The sequence below is a fragment of the Pan troglodytes genome, chromosome 2 (genome assembly GCF_028858775.2).
Source record: "Pan troglodytes isolate AG18354 chromosome 2, NHGRI_mPanTro3-v2.0_pri, whole genome shotgun sequence".
Classification (NCBI taxonomy): Eukaryota; Metazoa; Chordata; class Mammalia; order Primates; family Hominidae; genus Pan; species Pan troglodytes.
In genome coordinates, this window is record NC_086015.1 from 201,414,267 (window position 1) to 201,427,046 (window position 12,780).

General features: G+C 40.0%; 1 protein-coding gene across 1 annotated transcript in view; it reads left to right on the top strand.

Annotated features, from left to right (window-relative positions):
* Positions 1-2,361: 2,361 nt before the first annotated feature.
* Positions 2,362-12,780, top strand: part of LOC747774 (meteorin-like protein) — a 79,768-nt gene continuing 69,349 nt past the window's right edge. Inside the window, exon 1 of the mRNA XM_054682597.2 lies at positions 2,362-2,434. The gene's annotated coding sequence lies outside the window, so the exon portion shown is untranslated. The remainder of the gene's footprint in view (positions 2,435-12,780) is intronic.

Here is a 12,780-nt window from a genome sequence, read left to right on the forward strand (position 1 = left end):
TAAGGGCAAATAAGAACAGGAAACTCTCTGATAAGCAATTTTACTATGTTTTCATTTTTATCTGAAACTCTGTAATCCAAGACTGGGGTAACTTTTCATATTTTTTAAAAATACTTTTTTATAGGCTGGAGTGATCTTGTGTAAGCAAGGATAAATCATAGACGTTAGAGAGACGTTTGTCTCTGTGCTGTTTGGTGCAAATTCCATGAAAAAGAGCCAAGGCAGGGGGTGGGGGTGGTTGTCAGGAAACCAAGGGATGAGATGTTTTTCTTTTTCAAAGATGACACCTCTGATGCCAACTAGTGAGCATGGGCGAACAGAGCGGAAAGGAATTCGTTACAGTCCTAAAGAGGGATAAATGCATCTGGTGTCAGATTAACTCCAGCCAACAGCCTCACTCAGTCCTAAATACTGACTCAAAAGCATGTTGATTTCAGTGTGAGAAACAGATGTGTAAAGGTGACTTCTCATGAGGTAAAATATAAAGCAACATGCCTAGGTCTTAAAATCATGATGTTGAGTGCAACTATAAGAAAAAAATGGGCTTACTGATATAATGTTATTATGTAATTTAAAGGCACATTTGCATATCAAACAACCTTGCCTATTTCTACAGAGATAGTTGTTTTTTGTTTTTTTTTTTTCTTGTGACAGGGTCTCACTCTGTTGCCCAGCCTGGAGTGCAGTGGCGCCATCTCAGCTTACTGCAGTCTTGACCTCCCAGGCCCAAGTGATCCTCCCGCCTCAGCCACCCGAGTAGCTAGGATTACAGGCACAGGCCACCATACCTGGCTAAAGTTTTTTGTTTTTTATTTTTAGTAAAGATGAAATCTTACTATGTTGCCCAGGCTGATCTCAAACTCCTGGGCTCAAGTGATAGACCCACCTCCATCTCCCAAAGTGCTGAGATTACAGCCACCGCGCCCCCGGCCAAGATAGAAAGTTTAAGGGCACATATCAAACATACTAGAGAGGTTGCTGATGGGATAGGGAGGATGAGTGTGAGCATCACAGATGAGGGAAAAAGCAAAATGAGACAGCGGCTTTGCCCAGATGGACAATGCATGATTTTTAAAAGGAGAGAAATCTTTTAGTCATTGGTCTTCTCTTTGTTCTGGCTTAATGAATCTGCTGCAAAGGCAAATAGCTTTCAGGCACACTTGCTGTCCTAGTGGTAACATTGGCTTCAAGGACTCCTCGAGCGGTTTGGGATGGCTTCCTGAGGGTGACAAAGAGGAGCTGTGTTTTCAGCCAAATATCAGAACCAGGGCCACTGCCTGCCGCCAAACCCCAGCGGGCACCCCTACTTTGTGTTTATCTGTGGTGGCTACGCTTGCCCACCTGGGTGGGAACCCCGAGAATGACTCCAGACTTTTCCAGGGACTGCATGCCAGGGTATTTTTACAATTTATGTGTAGACTTTGTTCGGGTGGAAAAGTTATTTTATGAAGACGAAACAAGCAATTGGGGTACCTACCTTATGGCATTTTTTACATTGAGAGTGTTAAAAATAACCCCCCCCAACCAAAACCCTGACAAATAGAGCCAGGGAAGGCCATGCAAAAAAGGATTCTTGGGCTTGTATGCCTGATAACAAAAACTTATCACAGAAGACTGCAAAAAACACAATCTTGCACAAAGCCCATTGCAACTTTGCACACAACAATGCTTCTGAAGGATATTTGCCCAACAACTGCCTGTCCAACCTGGGCCTGGCATCACCTTTGTTATTGATCTTTGTAGCCAAGGATAATCATTTCCAAATGATCATATAATCTTCCTCATTTTTTTTGTCTTCCTTTACCTCCGTGAATATGCATATAGTTTACTCTGGCTTGCCTATTTCTATTGCAAGGCTCTGTTTCCAAACGAATATCTTTTTCTTGTGGAGAGCCTCTCTCTGTTTGTTATTTAGGTTGATAAGAGAAATGTGAACATTTGAGAGATCAGGTAAAAGGCCTTAGTCTATAGTAAAACTTTTTTGCACCCTTAGATGCTTACTTCCACTACAACTTGCAGGTGGGCCTTGAAAAGTTCTTGGAATAAGTTTGAGCTTTGATCTTGTCCAGTTCATTTAGCATAGATTCTCAAAATGTGGTCCCTGGACCCACAGCATCTGCATCGCCTGGAGATTGTTAGAAATGCAAATCATCGGGCCTCATTCCAGACCCTCAGCTGGAAACTCTAGGGGCATGGCCAGACCCTCTGTAGCTGAACAAGCCATCCAGGTGGTTTTGATGCAGCTAAAGTTCTGGAACAACTAATGTAGCCCCATTTGGAAAACTTGGCTGTACAGGCCTCCCTAGCTGGTAAGCTGCTAGCATTTTTTGTTTGTTTGTTTGTTTGTTTTGATACAGGGTCTTGTTCTGTTGACCAGACTGTGACCTCCTGGGTTCAAGCGAGGACTCAGCCTCCTGAGTAGCCGGGACTACAGGTATGTGCCACCACCATGCCCAACTACTTTTTGTATTTTTTTTTTGTAGGGATGGGGTTTTAGCCCAGGCTAGTCTCAAACTCCTGGACTCAAGCAATCTGCCCACTTTGGCCCACGAAGTGCTGGGATTATAGGCATGAGCCACTGTGCCCGGCCCTGCCAGCTTTGTATAAGCTGAGGAGTTTTTAAAAATACCTAGACTCAGGGCAAACCCCAGACACTTAAATCAGATTCTCTGGGAGGTGAAGCCCAGGCACTGGTATTTTTAAAGTCTCTACAGATGGTTCTAATGTGCTGCTAAGTTAGAGAACTGCTGATCTAGACCAGGCCTTTTCAAACTTAATGTGCACGTGAATTGCCTGGACCTTGTTAAAATGCAGATTCAGTCTGCATAGGCCTGGGGTGGAGCCTGAGCTTCTGCATTTTCAACAAGTCTCTAGAGGATGCTGCTGCATCTGGGCTGCTAACTACACTTGGAGATAGGAGGTTCTGGAGAGCAGAGGAAAGAGCATGAACCATAACCTAGGGGCTGGTAGTCCTGACTTCTGAGCCAAGGTTTGCCTTTATGTGGCTGGCAACTTGCTTGGACTCCTACCTCAATTCTTTGGGCCCAAGGTTTGTCCTGCCTCAGAAGGATGTCAAGAAAATTGAGTGAGTAATGCAGAATTGTTTCTTAAAGTGTGTGCAGATGCTCCATGAATTTAGAGAGTATGTGGATGCACATTACTAAATTTTAATAGTTGTGAACATGTTGTTATGAGTACTTAGAACAAGTAATAATGGCTTTGGATGTATAGTAGTAAGAAAGCTTCCTTTTAAAAGGCATGTATTTAAGTTTCAAAAGTGGGGCTATTTAAAAATATATGAAATAAATAATAGTAGAGGTAATTGACAGAGCAAAATTATGAAGGCAGGATGAGAATGACTCAAGTTTGGGAAATGCTGAGAAAGCAGATGCCCAAGGGCTATGAAAACTTAAAAAAATAGGTAGCACTTGATTTTGATTGGCTGAATGAGATGATGTGTTTGATCATTTATGGGGTTGGCATTTGGCAACATGCACTGGGTGGCTGGGATCACTGTTTATTAAAAAATATTTGAGTCTCTACTTTGCACTAGATACTCTTTTAGTCTCTTGGAAAAGGGATTGGGGGGGGCAGGCAGGATAAAAACAAATCATTTATGCCCACAAGAAAATTGCAGGAAGATAAAAGTCATGAAATAAACTCTGTGCTTCTAATTTAATATTTTTTTTATAGATTATGAGGAAAAAGTTTTGCTCACTATCAGCTAGGAAAGCTGTCTTAGCACAACCATTCATTCTTGCACAAATCAAAATCAAGATGAGCCAGATTTAATTTAATATTTTTTTACAGATTATGAGAAAAAAGTTCTAATTTAATTTTTTTATAGATTATGAGAAAAAAGTTTTGCTCACTATCAGCTAGGAAAGCTGTCTTAGCACAACCATTCATTCTTGCACAAATCAAAATCAAGATGAGCCAGAAGGCTCCATTCTGACAGCTTCTAATGGAGAAGCTACATTTACTGGACATGGGGAAAGTTGCTGGGCTCTAAGGACTGTGCTCACTTCTTGAACTAGATAAATGGTCTTGGTGTAGCATAATACCAAAACTTCTTGTCGCAGCCCATAAGGACAGAACTCAATCAGCCTGAAAAGGAAGTCAGTGACTCCGACTCAACACAGGAATGTTCTGTGATTCCTAAAGAAGGATGTAGGAGTGTGGCACAATTCAACCACAGTCTGTGGCCCTGTGCCTCTGCCTTGACATGAGTGGGATTTCCCAGCTGGTCATTTTCTTCTTATCTAAGACATTGGGAACAAATTACTTGACCTCCTCTGGGCTTCAGTACTCCCACTCATCAAATTAGAGGACTGGGCAGTCGCTAGACTCTCTTTAGGCATCATATTTTAGTTTCTGTGATTTTAAATTTGAGAAGGGGTGTCTAAGGGAGAATACATAGGGGAGGGGGAAAGGCTTATTAAAAGTGTAGTTAGACACTGAATTTTTAAGAATTGCCTTTTGTAATAATACCTTTACCTAATCAGGACTGACAATCTTACCTGATGACAGCACCTGGAGGAATGGCTGCATTCAAAAATAAAAATGAAATAAAACAAGACCTTATTTGAACTTAGCAATAATGCTGATTCCTCTTTTTGATTTGAGGAGGTTATAGCTGTTGTAAATGCTTGAATTGGGTCTGCCCAGGCAAAACGGAGTCAAGAGTCCATGTCTGATGAATTTTAACAATGTAGACAATAAAAAGGGTTGCTTAAACTGCCCCTCTTTTACCAAAACACATTTACAAATGAAAGAACAACACTTCCATTTTTTAAAAACATTTTTTGAGATGAAGTCTTGCTTTGTCACCCAGAGTGGAGTGCAGTGGTGCGATCTTAGCTCACTGCAAACTTTGCCTCCTGGGTTCAAGTGATTCTCCTGCCTCATCCTCCCGAGTAGCTGGGACTACAGGCGCCCACCACCATTCCTAGCTAATTTTTGTATTTTTAGTAGAGACAGGGTTTCACCATGTTGGCCAGGCTGGTCTCGAACTCCTGACCCCAGGTGATCTGCCGACCTCGGCCTCTGAAAGTGCTGGGATTACAGGCGTGAGCCAACAGGCGTGGCCAAAAAATTTCCATTTTTAATTGCAGGGTCTGGGGAATTAAAATGCATCCGTAATTTCTTGCATCTCTCCGCTCGGGCTTGCATGAATGCAGAGGGATGGGGAGGACTTCTTGAGGCAAGCATCCCCCTCTTGTCGCCTGCCATCTGGAGAGAGAGGGCTGTGATTTATCTCACTGTAATCAGGAAGGACCCGATGGGTGGATGGAGAGGTCTGACGGCTTTGTTGCTCCATGTGGGAAAGAAACGGACAGAGTGAATTTGTGTATGATCCCTAAGGAGAAAGCGTCTTTGTGCTCTATTTCATTTTGACCTGGAGCCCCTGAAAGCAAGCTAGTTACAAGTTGAAATAGGCCATTTCTAAAGTGTGATTTTGTTTGTGTAGGAGCCTTGATTACAAAGGGGAAAAAAACCCGCTTAATTTACATACACCACATGTAGCGCAGGATCCCCTGGGCTGTCTTTTCAGGTATCAGGAAACTTTGATGAAAGTCGCTTGTCTCATCTAGGACTCATTTGATATTGTTTAGCAGAGCCTGGTATTAACATTTCCTTCCAACTGTTTACTGGAATCTGTGTGTTCCCTTCAAGTGATGCATACTAGGTGCACAGGCTTCCTGCCACTGTCATCCTAATCTTTCCATGCAGACAGGAGCAGAGGGGAGAGCGCTGAGCCAGGCCCCAGCTTGCTTTTCTTTCCTGACACAGCCCGGCTCCGCTGCACTTCTCAGCTCTTGCTCTAGGTGGTGCTGTTTGACCATTTTCTTCATGTGACCCTCCACTCGGTAATATAAATTCATTCGGAGGATGACCTGATATCAAAAAAAATTCCTTTTGATTAGTAGAATCAACTTGTTCCTTCACACGATACTCTTCCCACTGAGACACATGGAGACAATTCTGACTCCAGGTTTGCAACCTTGAGATTTCTCTCAGATGCAATAAAAAAAACAAAAAAGCATTTTGAGTGGCACAGTGATGCCTAGTGCATGATCATGTTTGTCTGCTCAAACATTAAAGGGAAACTGGTGGGTTTGAGGATGCCCAGCAGCACGACAGCTGCCAATGTAAATGAGCCGTATAGAGAGAGAGGGGGCGGGAGGGGACTACAAACTTCAGAATATGAGCTGATCATTTATAAGTTAAAAAAAAAAAAAAAAAACAAGTCAAAAGGGAGCCCAGGATGGTGCAGGAAAAAGGAGAAAGGAAGATTTTCCTTGCAGCTAATCAGGAGAGTTCATAAGGGCTGATTACATGAGTGGAAGCCTTAAGTTCTTTTTTTTAAAAAATGTGAAAGTTTGCATGTATGTATGTATGTATGTATAGCTTCGTGTATTACCATTATGTATGTATGTATGTATGTATGTATGTATGTATGTATGTATGTATAGCTTCGTGTATTACCATTATTATTGCAATCAGCAAATGGATTTACTTCCTTTATCTCATGGGCTCCTTCCCACTCACTTCTGGCAGCACATTTTCCTTTCTCCTTCATCCCAGAACACCAAAGAACAGATGCGCTTCCTAACCCTGGCTCCAGGGGACTTTATACAATGTAAACAGTGCACCTCTAACGTGGTTCACCGCTTAGAGAACGTGTGTCCCATTTTAAAACTGTGACTCCTTTATATTTTGCAGTGCTTATTTTAATAAGAGACATTGGACTTGTGACTTATTTTTCATGGAGGAGTGAGCTTAATGGTTGAAAGTAATCGATAAACTTGTTTTTCCTCTGATGCCATCAGCCAAGATCCTATGGCAATAGTAAGAGGATGACACTGGGCTGGCACCCCCTCCATAACATATTTGGACCATTTTTTCCCCCCAGAATGCACATGCAATAGCTTTGGTTTGGTAAGAGAGAGATGGTGTACTTGGTTTCCTTCTGTCACAATTTTGGTGAAATGAATTAGACTTTTAAATCAGGAAATTCAGCGAGATGAGTTAGATTTTTACACAAGAGCAGTGGAGGACTTCCAGCTGGTTGGGGGAATGATACGGAAATATCTTGCTAAATCAGGGTCTGGTGGAATGCTGCTCCCCTGGCAGGCTCCTCTTCACAGGGAGCAATCTGTGGGTTGCTTATAGAACAGAGCGAGCAGGAGGCATAGCATGGTCTTGCTCGTGGGAAGACCCGGTGTTCAGATGTTTGTCATTAGGAACTGGGTGTGGGCTTTTTCAAGCTAAACTGAAGCAGCAGTTCTATTAGGAAGAGCCTCCCAGATCAGCATCTTCTGTTTCTGGATACTCTCCCTTTGAAAATCCAGATTTCAGCAAAAAGCTTTGCTAATGGTGAAATTGCACAACTGAAACCCTATGGGAACAATGGGAAAGATGGAGAAAGAAGTGGTTATATCATGTACTTCAACAGTTTATTTAGAGGCTGTTGACGTTAGAATAACAAGCCAAGACAAACAAAAATACTCATTTTGGATGAAAATATTGTCTTTTCATGTTATTATAGATAGCTGAGTCCTAAGACTTATACAGAAACACATTTTCCTAATGAGTGGCTGATTTTTCTGGTTGTGCAAGTAATATCCAAATTATTGTACAAATTTTTGGCTCAGGAGCAAACATTGTATTGCATAGTGAGCTAATCACTTGCCCTTTCTAAGGTAAGCCCTTACCTCTGCTTTCCCTTCATCTTGTCATTTCTGTTTGTTGGGTACAGGTTTCCTGTTGGTTCTTTCTGTTGGCTCTGATGTAACATGAATGCAGTTCTTAACATCCTTTCAGACATAAACACAAGTTAGCTCGTTGTTTCTGAGTTCCTATAGAGGTTTTCTTGCCCCTGAGACTTTCGTCTCAGCTGGATGTTGCTGTGTTCAAGGCTCTATATGTTGATTTTGTATCCTACAACTTTACTAATTTCACCTATCAGTTCAGTTCTAACAGTTTTCAAATTTTATTTATTTGTTTTTGTTTTTTAAATATTGTATGTTTCATTTTAGAGTCAGGAGGGTAGATGTACAGGTTTCTTACACAGGTATATTGCATGGTGCTGAGGTTTGGGCTTCTAATGATCCCACCACCCAAGCAGTGAGCATAGTAATCGATAGGTAGTTTTTCAACCCTTGCTCCCACCATCCTTCCCTCCCACCTTTGGAGTCCCCCAGTGTCTATTGTTACCTTCTTTGTGTTGAGTTCTAACCTTTTTTTAGTGAAGTTTGTAGGGTTTTCTATATATAACAAGATCATGCTGTCAGTAGAGACAATTTCACTTCTTCCTTTCCTATTAGGATGCCTTTTATTTCTTTCTATTGCCTAATTACCCTGAGAAGTGGTGTCTGTGGGCATCCTTGTCTTGTTCCTGATGGTAGAGGAAAAGTTTCAACTTTTCACCATTGATTATGGTGTTAGCTATGGGTTTGTCATATATGGCCTTTATTTTGTTGGGATACAGTCCCTCAATACGTGATCTGTTGGGTGTTTTTTTTTCACCATGAAAGGGTTTTGAATTTTGTCAAAAGCTTTTTCTATATCTATTGAGATGGCCATATAGTTTCTATCCTTTATTTTTCTAATATGGTATGTTATATGTATTGATTTGCTTATGTTGAACCATGACATGATCATGGTGAATGATTCTTTCAATTTGCTATTGAATTTGGTTTGCTAGGATTTTGTTGAGGATTTTTGCATCTATGTAGATCAAGGATATTGGCCTGTCATTTTCCTTTCTTGTAGTGTTCTTGTCTGGCTTTGGAATCAGGGTAATGCTGGCCCTGTAAGATGAGTTTGGAAGTATTCCCTCCACTTCAGCTTTTTGGAAGAGTTTGAGAAGGACTGGTATTAGTTCTTCTTAAAATATTTGGTAGAATTAATCTGGGAAGCCATCTGGTTTTGGGTTTTTCATTGATAGGAGACATTTTCTTACTGATTCAACCTCCTTGCTTGCTATTAGTCTGTTCAGATTTTTTAATTTCTTCATGAGTCAATCTTGGTAGGTTTTATGTGTCTGGGAATTTATCCATTTCTTCTAGATGATCCAATTAGTTAGTGTGTAATTATACCTAGCAGTTTCTTAGGATCCTTTGTATTTCTGTGATATTGGCTATGATGTTTCATCTTTCATTTCTGATTTTATGCTATATTGAAAACATGAGGCATAGCAGGTAGGGGGCACTGGTCAGGACTTGGGGTATTAACTGGCAGATGTTAAGGTGGGTGATTCTGGTTAACTCAGAAACTCCGAAGTCCCGTGTGGAAGAATTAACTGCCTGTACTCACCTAGTAATGTATATCCTTGGTCAAAAAAAGATCCAGCTGAGAATGTTGGATGAAGGGACCAAATCAATATTCATCATTATATTGAAAACAAGTCAGATTGGCTGTGGTCTTTTGACAGTAGGTCAGTGGCTAAGTCTATTTGAACAAAGTTAGGGCAGGTTCAAGGGAGAATCCTGAGATCGGTATTCTTTGTTCCATACAAACTTGCCTTTCAGTTTCTTCTCCCCATGCCTCCAGGATGTCCCTGCACAGCCCGTAGGGCCCCCTCCTTCAGTACCTTGCCTTACGAAGGGGTGAAAATGAGTTTTCCAATGTTAGCATATATTTAGCCTTCCAAAATTTTCTATTTCTATTTTAGGGGAGCTCTAGGAAAACAGCAGATTACTCTAAATCCCCAGGTAAAAATCTGAAATGGTGGAATTTCATATGACCAGGAGACATATTTTGGGGCAAGTGGGCTTTTCACAATCACTTGGACATGAAGGCATCTGCTTCTTCTATGCCTAAAATATTCCTTCAATTTAGTAGTTTAATTCCTCTTCCTCTTTTTCAAATTTCAAGACAATACATGTAGTGACTGAACAATTTGGATCCAAGTTTCACTATTTAACTGCCAGTGTGAGCTTGGGGCGAGTCACTTAATCTTTTCAAGGCTCAATTTCATCATGTAAAGTAGAAGTACAAACAATCCCTGACTTACAATATTTTGACTTATGATTTTTCAACTTTAAGATAGTTTGAAAGCAATACACATTCAGCAGAAGCTGTACTTTGAGTACCCATACAACCATTCTGTTTTCCACTTTCAGTACAGTATTCATTATATTACATGAGATATTCAAAGCCCACTTTATTATAAAATGGGCTTTCTGTTAGATGATTTTGCCTAACTGTAGGTTAATGTGAGTGTTTAAGGTAGGCCGAGCTAAGCTATGATGTTTAGTAGGTTAAGTGTATTAAATGCATTTTCAGCTTACAATATTTTCATAAGTTTATTGGAATATAACCCCATTGTAAATTGAGGGGTATTTGTAATAATGATATCTCTTCAAGGAGACTTTGTGAGCCTCTCATAGGAAAATGCATACACAGATGCATATAAATATATAATCTTTCTTTTCCATACATATGATATTCTTTAAGGATATTCAAAAATCTGGAAACAGTTGCCTCCAGGGAGATAAATGGTAGTGGGTTGGGAAACTTTTAACTGTATACGCTTTTGTACCTTTTGCATTTTGAATCAGATGAATGTATAATCTACATAAAATATTAAGATTAAAACATCACCGAATAACTTATCAGGAGTTTGGTGAACATGAGGGAAGGCCACCTATGGTGGCTGTATTTTATTCAGTGTTGGTCACTGTTGGGCACTTCATAAAGCTTATTTCATTTCATCCTCACAAGCACCGTAGGAGGAAGGGGCCCCAGAGGGATTCATGGTTAGAATAGCAGAGTAGGAGCATTTGGCAGCTATATTCTGTGTAGGTGATAACTTTAAAGATATTTTTGTTATAAAATGTTTCAAACATACAAAAAATATAGATAAGCAGTTTTCTATAGTTATTAAATATTCTTAATGGGTAGTCACAGAAATTATCATCCAAAGTGGGATATTCTTGAGAGAAAAAGGAGGTTCTATTTATAATTATGGTGGGATAACAAACTTAAGATGAACAGCTCTAGACAAACTGGTTTGTATGGTCCCTGGAAAACAAGGATTACTGTAAATGTGAGTCCCGCCTTGTGCTTCTCTCTGTCCCACCAAGAAAATATGATCTTGATACAGATGTTCATTGTGTCAAGGCAACCATGGCAACCATGATCTAGATACACTGTTTAAGTTTTATGCTGATCCTACCTATATATGTCTCAGGAACTTTCCAGAGTTTCCTTTGAGTGCTTCTAAATTTTGCATAAATGGTATGTTGTCCCTTGTCTCTTTTTAAAACCAGTAAGCCATTTTCCCTTATTTTCCTGGAAAATTAAAGGAACAAAGACCAGGAAATAACAATGTATTAGCTAAGGTTCTGTTGATTGAAAGCAACAGAACCTAATTCTGCCTAGCTTAAACCATGCTAGGATTTAATGAAGAATACTGCAGAATCTTAGATATCTTATGACTGGGAAAGAGGAGGTTCAGGCAGTTCCTGGGATGTCAGCAACAGGTAGCTGTCAATTAACTGCCCCCACACCACCCACTGCCGTCATCAATATAGCACACCACAATGGCTCCCAGCCTCTGTACGTCTGGGTTCCGGTGTTCAAATTCTAGAGACAGCAAGAGAAATCCCATTGAGTCAGGGATCCTTCCCTGGGTCACACTCCCTGCATATGGTCAGAAACGCAGGATTATGTACTAAAGACACAGCTAAAGAGGACCCACTTCACTGTTTTGGGACCATTTGCAGGGGAGGCAAAATTGTGAGCTACGCACTTAAAGAGGTGATAACCATAAGTTTGCAGGAAAAAAAATTGGAGAAGAGAAGGATAACACTATGCTACAGTTTCTTCTGAAAATGGACGAAGGGAACAGCATTTCCATTTGGAAATTCTCTCCTGGCATTTCAATATTTATGGATTCTGAATTCTGAGAAAAATCAGTTGAGAAATTAGGAAAATGGGAAGGAACATTCTAATTTTCCTGTGAAGATTACAGCTTAATAGTCAGTATAGAGAACTTACTGGCTTGAAGAAATGCACTGACTTCAAGTCAAGCAAGATGAGGAAGCACTGACATGTGGAGATGAAAGTTAAGGTGAACAGGACAGGAGCAGTAAAGGAGCCTCAGTCAGACTTTCTTGTATCTGTTGCTGTGTTACAAGTGTGTGTTCATGGCCTTGTCCACTGCTAACAATGAACCATTTCTGCAAATAAATATTAATGTGTTCATAGGCATAGTATATGTTTTACAAATCCTATGAGAGGTTTTCTAAGAAATGCCAAGTTTTAGAAACAAAATATGCCCTTAAATCGGCAATTTTGACAGTTGCTTCTTTCTAGTGCTGTTCATCTTGCCAGGAGATCAGAATGTTACGTTATTTAAATGGTATTGGAGGGGATGATTGATGCCTTGTTGAACAATGTCATGTAAACAATGATTAAAGCATTAAGTATTTGTGGTGTTACCTTTCAATCTTTAAAGGACTTTTCTTTAGCATTTATTTTGTGATAATATTCATTTCTTTTTAATGTTTTCTCTATTAATGCTATTGGATTTTATAATCTTGTTACAATATGTTGGCTCATAATAATAATAAATCATCATTTGTTATCATATCTTTTTAAAACAGAAGACTACTAAAACTTTTCATGTAATCCTGTTACAGAAAAAAACGACTATTTGCTTGTTATTATAGTCACTTATTATTTTTCAAAAACTTGTAAGTGAAGTGTTATGAAAATCATATGAATTTGGGAATTCCCAAGCATTCTCAGAAATTCTATTTCCTTGTT